Source organism: Halichoerus grypus, chromosome 3 (assembly GCF_964656455.1).
Source record: "Halichoerus grypus chromosome 3, mHalGry1.hap1.1, whole genome shotgun sequence".
Lineage (NCBI taxonomy): Eukaryota > Metazoa > Chordata > Mammalia > Carnivora > Phocidae > Halichoerus > Halichoerus grypus.
Genome location: NC_135714.1, coordinates 182404030 through 182419181, shown reverse-complemented (window position 1 = coordinate 182419181; position 15152 = coordinate 182404030).

Here is a 15152-nt window from a genome sequence, read left to right as displayed (position 1 = left end):
TTGCTTTCGGCGCCATCTTCAGGAAAGGGAAGACATACAATTTTTTTTTTTTACACTTTTTTTTTTTTAAGTAGTTTCCACACCTAGTGTGGAGTTCAGTGGTGGGGCTTGAACTCACAACCCTGAGATCAAGACCAGAGCTGAGATCAAGAGCCAGAGGCTTAATCGATTGAACCACCCAGGCGCCCCAAGACATACAATTTTCTTTTTCTTTTTTTTTTAATTTAAGATTTTTTATTTTTTATATGAGAGAGAGAGAGTACAAGCAGGGGGAGCAGCAGGTAGAGGGAGAGGGAGAAGCAGACTCCCCGCTCAGCAGGGAGCCTGACAAGGGACTCGATCCCAGGACCCTGGAATCATGACCTGGGCCGAAGGCAGCCGCTTAACCGACTGAGCCACCCAGGCGCCCCCAAGACATACAATTTTCAAATGTGTGTTAGCTCTTCTCTCTGTCTCTTCCAGGTCTCTTTGCTCTGCTTTGAGTTGTCCATATTTTTGACTCTCTGTTCTAAATTCCTGGTAATATATCCTGAGCTACTTTCCGTTCACTAATTTTCTGTTGTATCCAACCTACTGTCAAAGATGCTCATCTAGACATTTATGAATATGATTTATAATATATAGAGATTTTATAATGTATATACATTGTTTGTTCCTTAACCGATCCATGTTATTTTTATAGTCTCCTGCAAATATTTTCAATTTTATCATTTATTTATTTAAACTGGGTAAGTGAAGTAGTTTTATAATGAGTCTGAGAATTCTGATGCCTTAAGTCTTTGCAGCCCTTTTCTGCTGCTATTTCTGCTGGTTCTCCCTCACGTAGTCTTGCTGTCTTGTGCACCTGGTTACCTGTAACTGCGTGTTTGCCATCGCCCTTGACAACTGCTTGTGAGGTGTTCCTAACGCCAAGGCTGAGTGTGTCTCCTCCTGCGAGGCTTTGCATTTGCTGCCGTCAGAGTCCCAGAAAAGAACACTTCTGGTGTGATGTTGGGGTGACGTGAGGTCCGGGTGCAAACCACGAGAAAGAATTCTTGAGGTTTCTTTGGTGCCAAAAGGGTGGTTTTAGTAAAGCACGGGGCAGGACCCCTGGGCACAAAGAGTTGCACTAGGATTGTGAGGAGCGGCTGATTATACACTTTTTAGCTGGTGGGGGTTAGAGATAGCATAAATCTCCAAGGAATTTGGAAGCAAGCCTTCCAGAACCTTGAGGGGCTAGCTGCTGCTAAGATAAGCTTATTTACTACTGTCTAGTAAAACCTTAGTCATGAGACCCTTCAGACGTATATCAGTGGGCCATATGTTTGAAGGATGATTGCTAACACACATCTTGGGGGGGGTGTGAGATAAAGGATTTCCAAAGGGATTTTCATGTGTTAAAGAAGATTTACAGATCCTGGTTGTCAGGCTAATGTTAAGCTAAGGTTGCTCTTTGCCTCTAGTAAAGCATTAACATTAAGGCCGTTGAGTTCCTTGAGGAAGGTCACTCTGCCTGTTTCGAGTACTAGTCATTGGGCTGCAAGTTGTAAGGGAATTTAGTTTTATCTACATTTCTTTTGCCTTTGTTCTCTTCACCAACTACTACTTGGGAACAACCTTAAATCACACTTAAGGTGTGCGGGTCCCTCAGACTATATGAACCCAGAATGAAAATGCATGTGAGGACTGATCTGTGGCCAATTTTCCATGGGATCTGTTTTTTCTTTTCCTTGTTTTCTCCTGTCTGTTCAGCTCCAAGGTAACATTTTTTAGTCTCTTGTGGTTGTGAGGCAGAAGAGCCTGTTTCATTCTGTTTAACTCTTTTTTAAAAAAGATTTTATTTATTTATTTGAGAGAGAGAGAGACAGAGATAGCGAGAGAGAGCACAGGTGGGGAGAAGAGGGAGAAGCAGGCTCCCCGCTGAGCAGCGAGCCCGACGTGGGGCTGGATCCCAGGACCCTGGGATCATGACCTGAGAGGAAGGCAGATGCTTAACCGAATGAGCCAGCCAGGTGCCTCCTTTTTTTTTTTTTAAGATTAAGTAATCTCTACACCCAATGTGGGGCTCGAACTCACAACCCCGAGATCAAGAGTCGCATGCTCTTCTGACTGAGCCTGCCAGGTACCCCTAATTCTGTTTAACTCTTTAACACTGAGGGTGTTGTACTTCGTAGTTAAGTGTTAGAGGGACAGTCTTCTAGAACTATGATGGACTTGGACTTCTGTCCCCCTTACCCCACAGGGCAAACCAATTTAGCCGACTGGGTGTTGCCTTCAGTACCCTCAGGGCATCGCAGCTTTGATAGCCCCTCCTTTCCCTCCCCTCCCCCATTTTATATATTATTCTGAAAACAGCCTTTTAAAAAAGTAGCCAGTCACCACTTGTCAATACTTTTCAACTTTCCAATTGTTTTAAGGTGATCCAAATAATCCAGCCCTCCGTTTCTAGGAACATGTCTTCTGCTAGAAGTTTTTAATTTTGTAATTAACAAAAAGTTGAATAACTCAAGAGGTTTTTTTGTTTTTGTTTTTGTTTTTTTTTTGCTTTGAGAATCTGACAGTAAAAATGTAGGTAAGTAGCCACTTGATTTTACTAAAGGATAAAATGTTTCCTATTAATAGTCAACAACATAAATAATTTCAATTGGCATCATTAGTCTGTAACACTGTACGCAATTCCAGTTACTGCTGTCTCCCTATCAGACACCCGATACCCAATTGGCAAAGTGTTTTGAATAATCAGAGACACAGAGGGTAACGTCTACTAGTGTGTACTCATATAACCTTCGGCTTCCATTTTCTCAGGTCTGAAATGAGAAGGTTGAACTCTGAACTCTGAAATGAGAAGGTCATTTCAGTTCAGAAAGTAGTCTACCTTCTTTCAGAGCTAATAATCTGGGCTAATAATAGCTCTTTTCCCTGGGGAAGGAGGAGAAAGACAGGTTTATCCAGTTACTACCTTTTTTCTCCCCTTCGTCCAAAAAATAAAAAAGAGTTTGTACTAAATAAATCAATAACAGAACATACACTGAGATTTCAGAATCAGAGGAAGAGAAAAGAGATGAACACACACGAATTTATCCCATAACGTCCTATAGTTGGATCACGAAGTCTATGCAGAACTTTCTGGTGGCCCAAGCAGAAAGGAAAACTTCATTAGTTACTAAACTCACATTGTTCCTAAGACAATAGCAAACCGAAGTAAAGCCTTCTCTACAAACTTGCTCTGAGAAAACCTTCTCCCATGGGTCTCATATTCGTTTCCTAGGGCTTCCATTATAAGATTACTACAAACTGGGGGGTTTAGAACAATACAGATGTGTTCTTCCACAATTCAAGAGGATGGAAGTATGAAATCAAGGTCTTGGCCGAGATGGTTCTTTCTGGGGACTCTGAAGAGAATCAGTTGCCTGCCTCTCTCCTAGCCTTTGGTAGCTGCTGGCACTCCTTGCTGTTCCTTGCCTTGTAGCTGTTACCACTCCAAATTCTCTGCCTGTCATCACATGGCCTTCTCCTCTGTGTGTGTGTCTCTCTGTATCCAAATTTCCTTCTCCTTTCTTTTATAAAGATACCAGTTACTGGACTGAGGGCCCACCCTGATCCAATATGACCTCATCTTAACTTGATTCCATCTGCAAAGACCCTATTTTCAAATAAGGTCACATTCACAGGTACCAGGCCTTAGATCTTGAGCATATCCTTTTGGAGGACACACCTCAACTGAATATAGGTCTCTCACACTCTATCTTTGTGTCTCTCTCTCTGTCTCTCAAACCTTGACAATGTAGAGGAAGCATTTGTCCCTCCTGCAGCTGCTCTGCTTTGAGCACCCAGTCCCTCCCATGTCCCACTCCTCTGTAGCCCACTGGCCCATGCTGACTCCCTGACTGCTGGGATGTCTGTCACATTCTGACCAATTGTTCTGGACTACTTAGAGGAGTATTAACCAATAACAGTCATTGGATCAACCAGTTCTTTGTACAAGAGATAGAAAAAATACGATGAATGCTTAGTGAGAGCCGCAGCTCCCTGGAAGACTACCTGGTTTTTAGAATTGTGACCAGATCATTCTGGCTGAGTCTAAGCAGGATTTGGGGGAAGGACCTAGCCATCTCCTTCCTCACTTTGAGTTACTATTCAAGTAAATGGCCATGTTTGCTTCTCAGTTTTAGCTAAAGTAAGTAGTTAGGCAGTGTTTTTGTGCAGAAGCCTGGGGAAGAAGTTAGGACGACAGAGGGGCTGGCCTGGTATGCTTCTCTTCACAGGTGTTGGGCCAGTTTTGACCCCCTGTGGTTAAATGGGTTAGAGACAGAAGCTGTTCTAGAATGAACTGGGGAACCTCAAGGCACACGCATTTTGCTCTGAGGCCCAGGATGTGGCTCAGAGCACCAGGGAGAGGGGTGCTTTCTCCATTTCTCTGTGGAACACAGCTCAGCTGTGTTCAGCCCTCAGGGAGGACTGAAAGGGGAACGTGTGCCACTCAGGGTGTGAGAGGCTATGTAGCGTAGGCAATTTAGCCAGAAGGGAAGTAGCCTTTTTTTTCCCCCCTTTTGTGGGAGACACTGGTAGCGGTGGCAGTGAATAAATGATCCCTTCCTCAAAAACATCTGAGCAAAGGACTTATATAAGGAAACCAAAATGATGAACGAGACCCAATTTGCTTCTGAGTAAATGTGAGACAATTCTGGGGTGTCTCAGGAACAAGTAACAGAACTAATTTTTTTTTAAGATTTTATTTATTTATTTGACACAGAGAGAGCACGCACAAGCAGGGGGAGCAGCAGAGGGAGATGGAGAAGCAGGCTCCCTGCTGAGCGGGGAGCCCGATGCGGGACTCGATCCCAGGACGCAGGGATCACAACCTGAGCCGCGAAGGCAGAGCTTAACCGACTGAGCTGCCCAGGCGCCCCCAGAACTATCTATTTAAAAATTTTTTTTCAATGCCATCTGTTTTTTACTATGTAAAACATACATAATATAAAACTTAACATTTTTATCATTTTTAAGTATACAGTTCAGTGGCACTAAGTATGTTTACACTATGGAGGAACCATCACTACCATCTATCTCCAGAACTTGTTCATTATCCTAAATTGAAACTCTGTACCCACTAAAACCATTAAACACTACCTCCCCATTCCTCCCGTCCCCCAGCCCCTGGTAACCTCAACCCTACTTTCTGTCTCTATGGATTTGACTACTTTAGTTACCTCATATAAGTGGAATTACACAGTATTTGTCCTTCTATGTTTGGCTTATCTCACTTAGCATATATCTTGAAGGTTCATCCATGTTGTAGCAAGCATCAGAATTTCCTTCCTTTTTAAAGCTGAATAATACTCCACCTGTATGTGTATGCCACATTTTGTTTATCCATTCATCTGTCGACAACTAGGAGAATTATAATTGTGGAGACTGAGGCTCACAGCCATGTATGTTGGAACTAACAAGTTAACAGAGTTCAGACACTAATTCCAACAGGAACTTGCTTGCTCCCATAGACCTATCATACCTGTGGACATTCAGGTTACTGAAATGTATAACTTTTTTCTTCTGGCATATATCTTAATTTACAGCTGAGGCAATGAAAGCCAACCTGACTAAAGCCCCCCAGATTGGTAGTGGGTGGTCTGTTCTCTTGCTTTGCCTGTGCCCTGACAACTGGATACAGGCTCGGATTCTGCCAAGAATGAACCATGAACCCTCTTCCTTAAGCCACAGAAGGAAATATAGTATCAGCAGCATGGGGGTAGGGTGGGTGGGAGAGTGTCTTCCTACCCAGTCAGAAAGAAACAGAAATGAATCTCTCCTCTCTACTATCTACAGGGTGGATGGCAAGAAATAAACTAATTTTATCTCAAATAGGAATTCTCCCTTCCTTTTATGAAAATAGGTCCTATTCTAGATAGAACCCTTTCAGATTTGCTTGTTCATATTCTATTAATAGTTATACAGAATTCATAAATATATTACTGCTATTTGGCCCATCTGACTGATGGGATATTGACAAGATGTGATTTATGTGCTCAGAATGGCACAGCTGGAGGGCTCTTTGACTATAATTACTTAGGGTTTTATTACCCTCTCTGCAAATGGAAAGTGTGCAAATGTTAAAGCACCAATTGTTCCCAATTACTTGAAATATTTTCTGTAAATATCTAACCCCTTCCTGCATTATTAGTCAAATTGAAAGGAAAATTATCAGATTAGTGTATAGAATCTTAAAGTGAACAAATGGGTCTTTAAAATTGCTCAATAAAACAATTAAGTGGTTGAAATAGGATCATCAGACATGATATCTGAATTTAATTAGGATGGTATGTGTCACATCTCTGATGCCCAGTGGAATGTTAAATACCAAAATAAATAAATAAAGAACCACATAGAAAATACAAATGACTTTTTATGAATAACAGCTGATTGTCATAACAAGGTATGCAAAGTGTACTTGACAGATACCAACAGCAAAAGAAAAACCTCAAAGCAAAACTCCTTTTTACCAATTTTCTCTCCTGACCGAAAAAAAAAAAAAAGCCTAGGAAAAATAAAATTTAAAACTAAAACAAAATTAGAAATTTTCAGGCGCCTGGGTGCCTCAGTTGGTTAAGTGACTGACTTCGGCTCAGGTCATGATCCTGGGGTGCTGGGATCAAGCCCCACATCAGGCTCCCCCTGCTCTGTGGGGAGCCTGCTTCTCCCTCTCCCTCTGCCTGCCACTCCCCCTGCTTGTGCTCTCTCTCTCTGTGTCAAATAAATAAATAAAAATCTTAAAAAAAAAAAAAAGAAATTTTCTCTACCTACTAGTCTGTGTCCTTCTGATGGGCACAAAAAATTTAACGTGCATTTGGTTGTAGCAGCCCATTGACCTGTTTAACTACAGGGAGGAGTTTTGATTTTGTTTCTATGACCTTGTGTGAATGCAGGAGTGCTAGAGTTCTTGAACTTGAAGATACTTCAAAGTAAGAAGTAGCTGCAAATCTTCAGGTCACTCATGCTTGTTAGACTGAATTGCTGTGATACTCTGAGCTCACTGGCAGACCAGTTGGCTAGTTGTTCTCCTCAGACAGCCTGTACCACGTAGGGGGAATCATGGGAAAACTCAAGAGTATCATTGATTCTCATGGCTGGAGAATGCCTTCTATGCCAATGAGTAGCCTGCATGTACTTATAAATAAGCTGTTCAGTGACCAAGTTGTTTAGTTATTGTTTCAAAGCATAATCTGAGTAGTGATACAACATTCAGCTAAGTGATTCATTGTGTTCAGCAACTTCCCTAAGGAAGACCTCTCCCCAGGAAATGGTACCCTCTAACCTACCCAATTTTAGGAATTTAGGACCCCAAGAAGACCATGTGATAATGTACTGGGTTGGCTTTACTCTTCTCTCACCCCACCACTTCCATACACCCTAATCTTTGTGGCATATGTAGATTTAGGGATTTTACAGAGAGAAGATGAGCCATTTTCTCCCACTCTAGTTTCCTTATATTACACATTTACTGGTCAGAAATAGAACAGATGTGACTACTTGCTCGTAACAGAGTCACGTAACTGCAAAAAATGGATTACCCCAATCTCTCCTATCTACACACATTTATCTGTACAATTTAGATAAATGAAATATTAATATTCCATATGCATCAGATGAAACCCATTATTCGTCTCTTACTATTAAATCCCTGGATAGTTTGTATTTCTTGATGCCCATTGTTCGGCTTCTTTCCACTCATTTCTACTTTTCTATTTGGTTGATACTCAAGAGCCTACTGAAATAGACTAACAAGAACTGAATAAAATTTCAGTTATAGCACTCTCTCACTGACCTATGGTTTTGCTCATATACCGAACTTAAAAAGAGCAAAACCCTCCCTGTGAAAGGGGTCTGTCCATGGAACCAACCCAAGTGCCAATGAGTGTCCTCATTCATTCAGTTACAGCACATATTGAGATGAGATACCTCTCTCAACATAGTTTAATAATACAGTGATATTCAAACCTGAGTAATCAGACACTTATTTGAGAGAGAGAATGAGAGAGAGGGCGTGGGGGGCAGGGAGCAGAAGGAGAAGGAAAATCAGACCCCCTGCTGAGCAGGAAGTCCAACATGGGGCTGGATCCCAGGACCTTGGGATCATGACCTGAACTGAAAGCATCCACTTAACCGACTGAGCCACCCAGGCACCGCTCGAGACACTTCTAAAAGAAAAAAAAAAAATCCTCCTAGAGGTTAAAAGATCCGATGTAAAATCACTAATATTTTATTCTATAAAAAGATTTTCCAATTGCAAAGGCAAGGGCAAGAGGGAGTGGTTTTTGTGACCGGGACTTTTATATGGAAATGATGAATATTTGGTTAACTTTTGAACCTCTACTGTGGTTATTATTTCCCCTAATAGAGTTTTAGGAACTTGTATTATTTCCTATTTTCACTTTCCAAAGAATTTCAGATGTGCTTGGCAGAACACTGAGGGAAGAGCTTGGCAGATATCTGAGGGAAGAGTTATGCTTTTTACAAAACACCTTTGTGTATGAATACTTGGGAAAATTAAAGGGGAACCCTCCCGCACCTCAGGAGTTTATTCTGCTAGAACTATATGAAAACTGCTGAGTGGAACTTCGGTTAGCAGGGAAGAGACAAGCCATTTCCTGGGGTAGCGGTGTCATCACCAAGAATCTCGTGAGAATAAGAGGATAAAGTAATGGCTGATCTAAGAATTTTCATTTGGAGATTAGACAGAGGAAGGCACTTTCCAAACTCTTGTACTGCTTAGGAGTGATACAATGTCTTGCACATTTGGTGTAGCTCTAGGGACCAGGGAACTGGGTAACATATTGGAGAAAAGGAACCAACAGTCTCTCTCTTGTTGAAGATGCCAAAAAGTGGATTTAAAATAAGTGCTCCATTTGACTTCATTTTCAAATGCACTTTGTTAAAGCAAAAGCAGGACACCTTCTTTAGAAATTATTTTCACACATATATTCCAAAAGGCATATTTTGTTATCCCCCCAAAGAAGATAATATATACATATGCTTGTATATGAAGAGTAAATGGCTAGTAGGATACCTATAAAAATGTTAAGAGTGGTTGCCTCTTCACTGATATGTGGAATTTGACAAACAAGGCAGAGGATCATAGGGGAAGGGAGGGAAAAATGAAACGAGATGAAACCAGAGAGGGAGACAAACCATAGGAGAGCCTCTTAATCTCAGGAAACAAACTGAGGGTTGCTGGAGTGGAGGGGGGTGGGAGGGATGGGGTGGCTGGATGATGGACATCGGGGAGGGTGTGTGCTATGGTGAGAGCTGTGAATTGTGTAAGACTGTTGAATCACAGACCTGTACCTCTGAAACAAATAATACATTATATGTTAATAAAAAAATAAAAAGAGTGGTTGCCTCTGAGCAGTGGGAATGGGACTAGGGACTGGTGTGAAAGTGGGGCTTTACTTCTCACTTTCTATATTTCATGTTTGGAAAATGTTCACCTGAAGTGGGTATCATTTTTATAATAATTAAACTTAAAATATATCACTGTGTACCTGATCTGCACAAGGAGAGTGCGCCAAAGAGGCATTAGACCAATGTGTGAACAACATCAGAGTGCCCAAATGTGTTTGGATACAGAAAGTCATTAAAAATCATGTTCAGTTAATAAATACTGGTATCAAGATTACTTTTGATTTGTAATCTCTTAATTACAGTTACATTAAAAAAGCCAGTAACTGTCAAAAATTGGAAGCAACCATGATGTCCTTCAATAGATGAATGGATAAATAAACTGCACAACATCCATACAAAAGAATATTATTCATTGATAAATCTTTTTATTTATTTATTTGAGAGAGAGAGAGAGAGAGAATGAGTGGGGTGGAGGGGCAGAGGGAGAGGGAGAAGCAGATTCCCTGCTGAGCAGGGAGCCTGACACAGAGCTCGATTCTATCCCAGGACCCTGGGATCATGACCTGAGCTGAAGGCAGACGCTTAACCGACTGAGCTGCTGAGGCGCCCCAAATCTTTTTTTTTTTTTTTAAGATTTTATTTATTTGTTTGAGAGACAGAGAGAGAGTGGGGGTGGGGCAGGGTGGGGGTGGGGGAGGAAAGGCAGAGGGAGAGGGAGAAGCAGACTCTCTCCCCTGAGCAGGAAGCCAAACTCGGGGGCTCTATCCCAGGACCCTGGGATCATGACCTGAGCCAAAAGCAGATGCTTAACCAACTGAGACACCCAGGGCCCCAATATTATTCAGTGATTAAAAAAACAATCTATCGAGCCATGAAAAGGCATGGAGGAGACTCTGCATATTGCTAAATGAAAGAAGCCCATCTGAAAAGGCTACATACTATGTAATTCCAACTATGTGACATTCCAGAAAAGGCAAAAGTAGGCCCACAGTAAAAAGATCAATGGTTGCTAGGGGTTGGGGGAGAGGAGAAAGAGGGAGTGATGTAGGTGGAGCACAGGGGATTTTTAGGGCAGTGGAACTATTCTGTATGATACTATAATCCATATAGGATATGCAGTTGTCAAAACCCATAGAACAGTGCAGTACAAAGAGTGAACCCTAATGTAAACTATGAACTCCAGTTAATAATAATGTATCTATATTGATTGGTCAATTGTAACAAATGTACTACCCTAATGCAAGATGTTTATAATCGGGAAACTGTTGGGAGGGAAGAAGGAGCACATTGGAATTCTTTGTACTTTCTGCTCATTTTTTTTGTAAAACCATAGCTACAATTTTTAAGAACTTAATTTTAATAACTTAATTCTGTCTTCCAATATGTAATAATAAAAGGCCAGTAATAACACAATTAAAAAGTAGCATTTTGAAACCAAGGCAGGACTATGATGCTCTGAGCCACGTTTTACAAGGGAAGGTGCGGGAATGCTTTTCTTCCCCGTCTAGTTTGCACAGCCGTCTTGGGACCGGTTCTCCCTCGCGCTGTGCTGGCGCGGGCATAGTGCGCCCTCCTCTGCCTGCAGGGCCTTGGCAGGTGCTCGCCGTGTGCGCCCTAACCGCCAGAATCCCTCTGGGTGCACCTGCCCGCCCAGCCCTGCGAGTCGCCTACGAGCCAGGAGCTACGCCCCCGCACCCACGATGGCCAGGACGCTGAGCTAGCCTCTCTGCAATCAGTCCCTCTCTGCCAAGGGCTGTCGTGACTAACAAGAGAGCAGGCAGCACGTATGCTCGGCGAGCATGGTGGGTTGGACAGCTGGGAAGGAGGCCCTACGCGGTGCTGGTTTGTTTTTCCCCCTCCTCCCATCCAGCTCGGGGCCATAAACCTGCAGTACAACACACACACTTACACACCGTTCTGGACGTTCAGTCTGTCATTAGTAAAGCCTGGCTGGTGGTGCTTACAGCCTAAAAATAAACACCCACTTCCCCTGGGGGCATCGGGATTTATTCTATTTAAATTGCACAGATTGTTTTCATTCCTCCGTGTTTGAAGTCTTGAAGGCTGAAATCTGCTTTTCAGCTTTTTGCATGTATTTGTTTTAGTGTGGAGTCACCCCTGCAACAGGGCTTGCTCCTATAGCAACTGCAACAAAACAAGATCAGGCTTCCACCAGAATTGGGAAAGGAAACCTCCCAAGAAAGCCAGGCGCTGCTGTCATGGGTGTGGATCTCTCTTTTAAGGCCTGGTGAGCAGGCATTGAAGAAAAGCCAGTATGCAAAGATGTTTTCATGATGAAGTCCTGCACTGTATTAATCCAGCTGAAAATTTTAAAAATTATGTCCTATGCTTTTGAGTTAGAACTATTGGAATTCAGAGTTAATGCTTGTTTCAAACAGTTACACGAAGGGAAAGTGTTACACCTTAGCTCATATTCATACAATTGCCAGCATTATTCTTGATATTTTATTTTTTTATTTTTATTTTTTTAAAGATTTTATTTATTTATTTGACAGAGAGAGACACAGAGAGAGCAGGAACACAAGCAGGGGGAGTGGGAGAGGGAGAAACAGGCCTCCCACGGAGCAGGGAGCCCGATGCAGGGCTCGATCCCAGGACCCTGGGATCATGACCTGAGCTGAAGGCAGACGCTTAACGACTGAGCCACCCAGGCGCCCCTATTCTTGATATTTTATATACAAACATACATACACATTATGCACATCCAGTGCATACTATATATTACATATATGGTTATATTTAACATGCAGTATATGATGTAATTATATTTATTTTTGAAACTTTCTGAAACTTGGTACTTCCCAGCAGATAGTGTTTCGAAAACAACTTGCACATTTTATACCTTGAAGTTTATCTTAAGTTCTTATATTGAGGTTCAAGATTCCTCTGAATCCAGCCCCTAAAAAGCAAGGCTTCATTGCTTTCTAAAGGAAGAGTTCTCAACCCTATTAGACCCCATACTCACTTTTTATAACAAATATTTTGTGACACCTCCTTAAGTATTCTAAAATGCATTCATAGTTAATATCAATTACCTATCACATATTTTTTAAAAAATGAACACAATACTCTAAAATATAAAGGAGAAATAAAAAGAAAGTAATAATAATATAATACAAAGGCACAAAAGGGGAAGACATAATGAAGTAGACATAAAGTCCCACTTGAAAGTGACAGCTACAAATGAAGGCTAATGCAGGTGTTTCATATTGGGAAGGAAAAGATCCCAAATCAGTGACAGGATTTTCCGAAATGGCAAGCAACTCTTAGTAAAGCAAACAAAGTGAGTATGAGCTTCCCTCTTTTTACATTGTAGTTGCATTCATGGAATTCGGTGTGTATTAAAACCACACAAAAGGGCGCCTCGGTGGCTCAGTTGGTTAAGCGGCTGCCTTCGGCTCAGGTCATGATCCTGGAGTCCCTGGATCGAGTCCCGCATCAGGCTCCCTGCTTGGCAGGGAGTCTGCTTCTCCCTCTGACCCTCCCCCCTCTCATGTGCTCTCTCTCATTCTCTCTCTCAAATAAATAAACAAAATCTTAAAAAAAATAAATAAAATAAAAAAATAAAACCACACAAAAGATATGTTGTATTTATATGTAAAATGGAGTTGGGTTCTGGGCTCAGATAATTATAAATATAGGGTGTTGGGTTGTTGGATTTTCTTAGACAAATATCTGATGGGATATTCAGAAATTGACAGAATTGTCCCATGCCAGCAATGCTACCCAAATAATGTGGTAAGTAATCCTCCCTCCCACATGGATTTCCAAACATCCCCTAGGGTAATTTCAAAACACTCTACCTTTTAAACTACTGTTCTAAAAGACAGGCCTCTGACTCCAACAGGAACACAGTGTATTTTATTCATTGACTTGAGATGTGAGTCAAAGAATGGAAGGCAAAGTTGCCGAAAACCAGACTGTTTTAAAATCACATGTGGTAAATTGATCACAATGAAAGATGCTTGCCACTTTTGGTGGGGACTGAAATGACTAGCTTATTCATAAACAAAAAAAGCTAGGTCTCTCCAAAAGCTTTTCTAAGCATTTTATAAATGCAGCTGGCCCCAAGGCCAGGTGATGCCTTTGAAGCTCAGTCATGGGGAATAACGCTGTAGCAAATACGTGACCAGGGATGAGCTGAATGAAATGGGAATGAGATGCACTATTCTCAGTCTTTCCATCTCCAAACAGCTGCCTTCTGTAGAAACCAGGTCAAGCTGCCTTGAGCACAGCATCCCTTCTACAGGGCGAAGTCCCTTTTGCTTATCTGGAAATAACATAAATCACAGGCAGGTCCTATATGCCATATACCATATAGCAAGTGAGGATGTGCAGGGTAGGAAGAGTAATTGAGAGGAAGGAGGCAAGGCAGTCATTTTCAATTCCGGCTGCCCATTGGGATCCCCTGGGAAGAGATTTGGGCATTCGTCATTGTGGGCCTCTTTTTCAGTAAATGCTAGCAAATGTTATTGGTCTTATGTCTTTATTTTGTATACTGTTTATCCCCAATGAGATTATTTCTGAGAATTACTATCATTGCAACAGTTTTCTCCTTCTGAATTCATGGCTTAGAATACTTGTAACACATTTTGTTATAAAATCAAAAACCAGGGGTGCCTGGCTGGCTCAGTTGGTGGAGCATGCAACTGTTGATCTTGGGGTTGTAAGTTTGAACCCAATGTTGGGTGTAGAGATTACTTAATAAAATCTAAATTTAAAAATTAAAAAAAAATTGAAAACCAGTGACTCTACATTTGTTTCATTATCTGCTACCCCATCAACTTAACCTCCCACTCACTGAAGCTAAAAACTGTGTAGTCCTATCCCTTTCTCTGTCTAGTTTACATTCTTCTTTTTTTTTTCTTAAGATTTTATTTATTTGAGAGAGAGAGAGCACACAGAAGGAGAGTGAGAGGGAGAAGCACACTCCCCACTGAGCAGGGGGCCCAATACGGGGCTTAATCCCAGGACCCTGGGATCATGACCCGAGTCGAAGGCAGACGCTCAGCCAACTGAGCCACCCAGGCACCCCCTCTCTAGTTCACATTCTTCTAACCATGAATTTAAATTTACCATCATATTTTCAATGCAGTGGTGGTCTCCTTTGTTTTTTCCATCTGAATCCATGTGGTTAGCTTAACTTGTTCTACCGTGAATATCTACCCACAGCATTCTGACTTCAATGGCTGGAGGAAAGACCACAGCATCAATTTTACAAACTCATCAGGTAATTCTAATGTGCAGTCATGTGGAGAATACAAATCTGGCAACTGGAAACAAAAGACTGAACATTTGTCTCTTTTGCCAGTCTGGAGTTTTTACCTAGTAATTAAATACATATGGATGCTTCTACAAAGGAGATTTGGGCCATGTAGTATGCATCCTGAAATATCATCTAGTGGTATGACCTTGGGTTGGTTAATTTCTCTAAGACTCAATGTCCTCTGTCAAAGAAGGTTATAGCACCTGCCTGATGCAAGTATGAGGCTTAAATAAGATAATATGTGTAAATAATACAGTACCATGATTGATAGAGAGTGCTCAATAAATAACTGCTATATCATCATCTTATTATTTAATGGAATAAAATATATTAGATTGAAGATTCGTATACAACATTTTTGCCTCCGTGAAGAAGTGGACATTCCAAGATGTAAGCAAAAAAAAAAAAAAAATCTTTAAATCATTTCCTTTGAACATAGATGGAGGGGGATTTAATAGATTTTCAGTGTCCATAAATGAATCTGTTC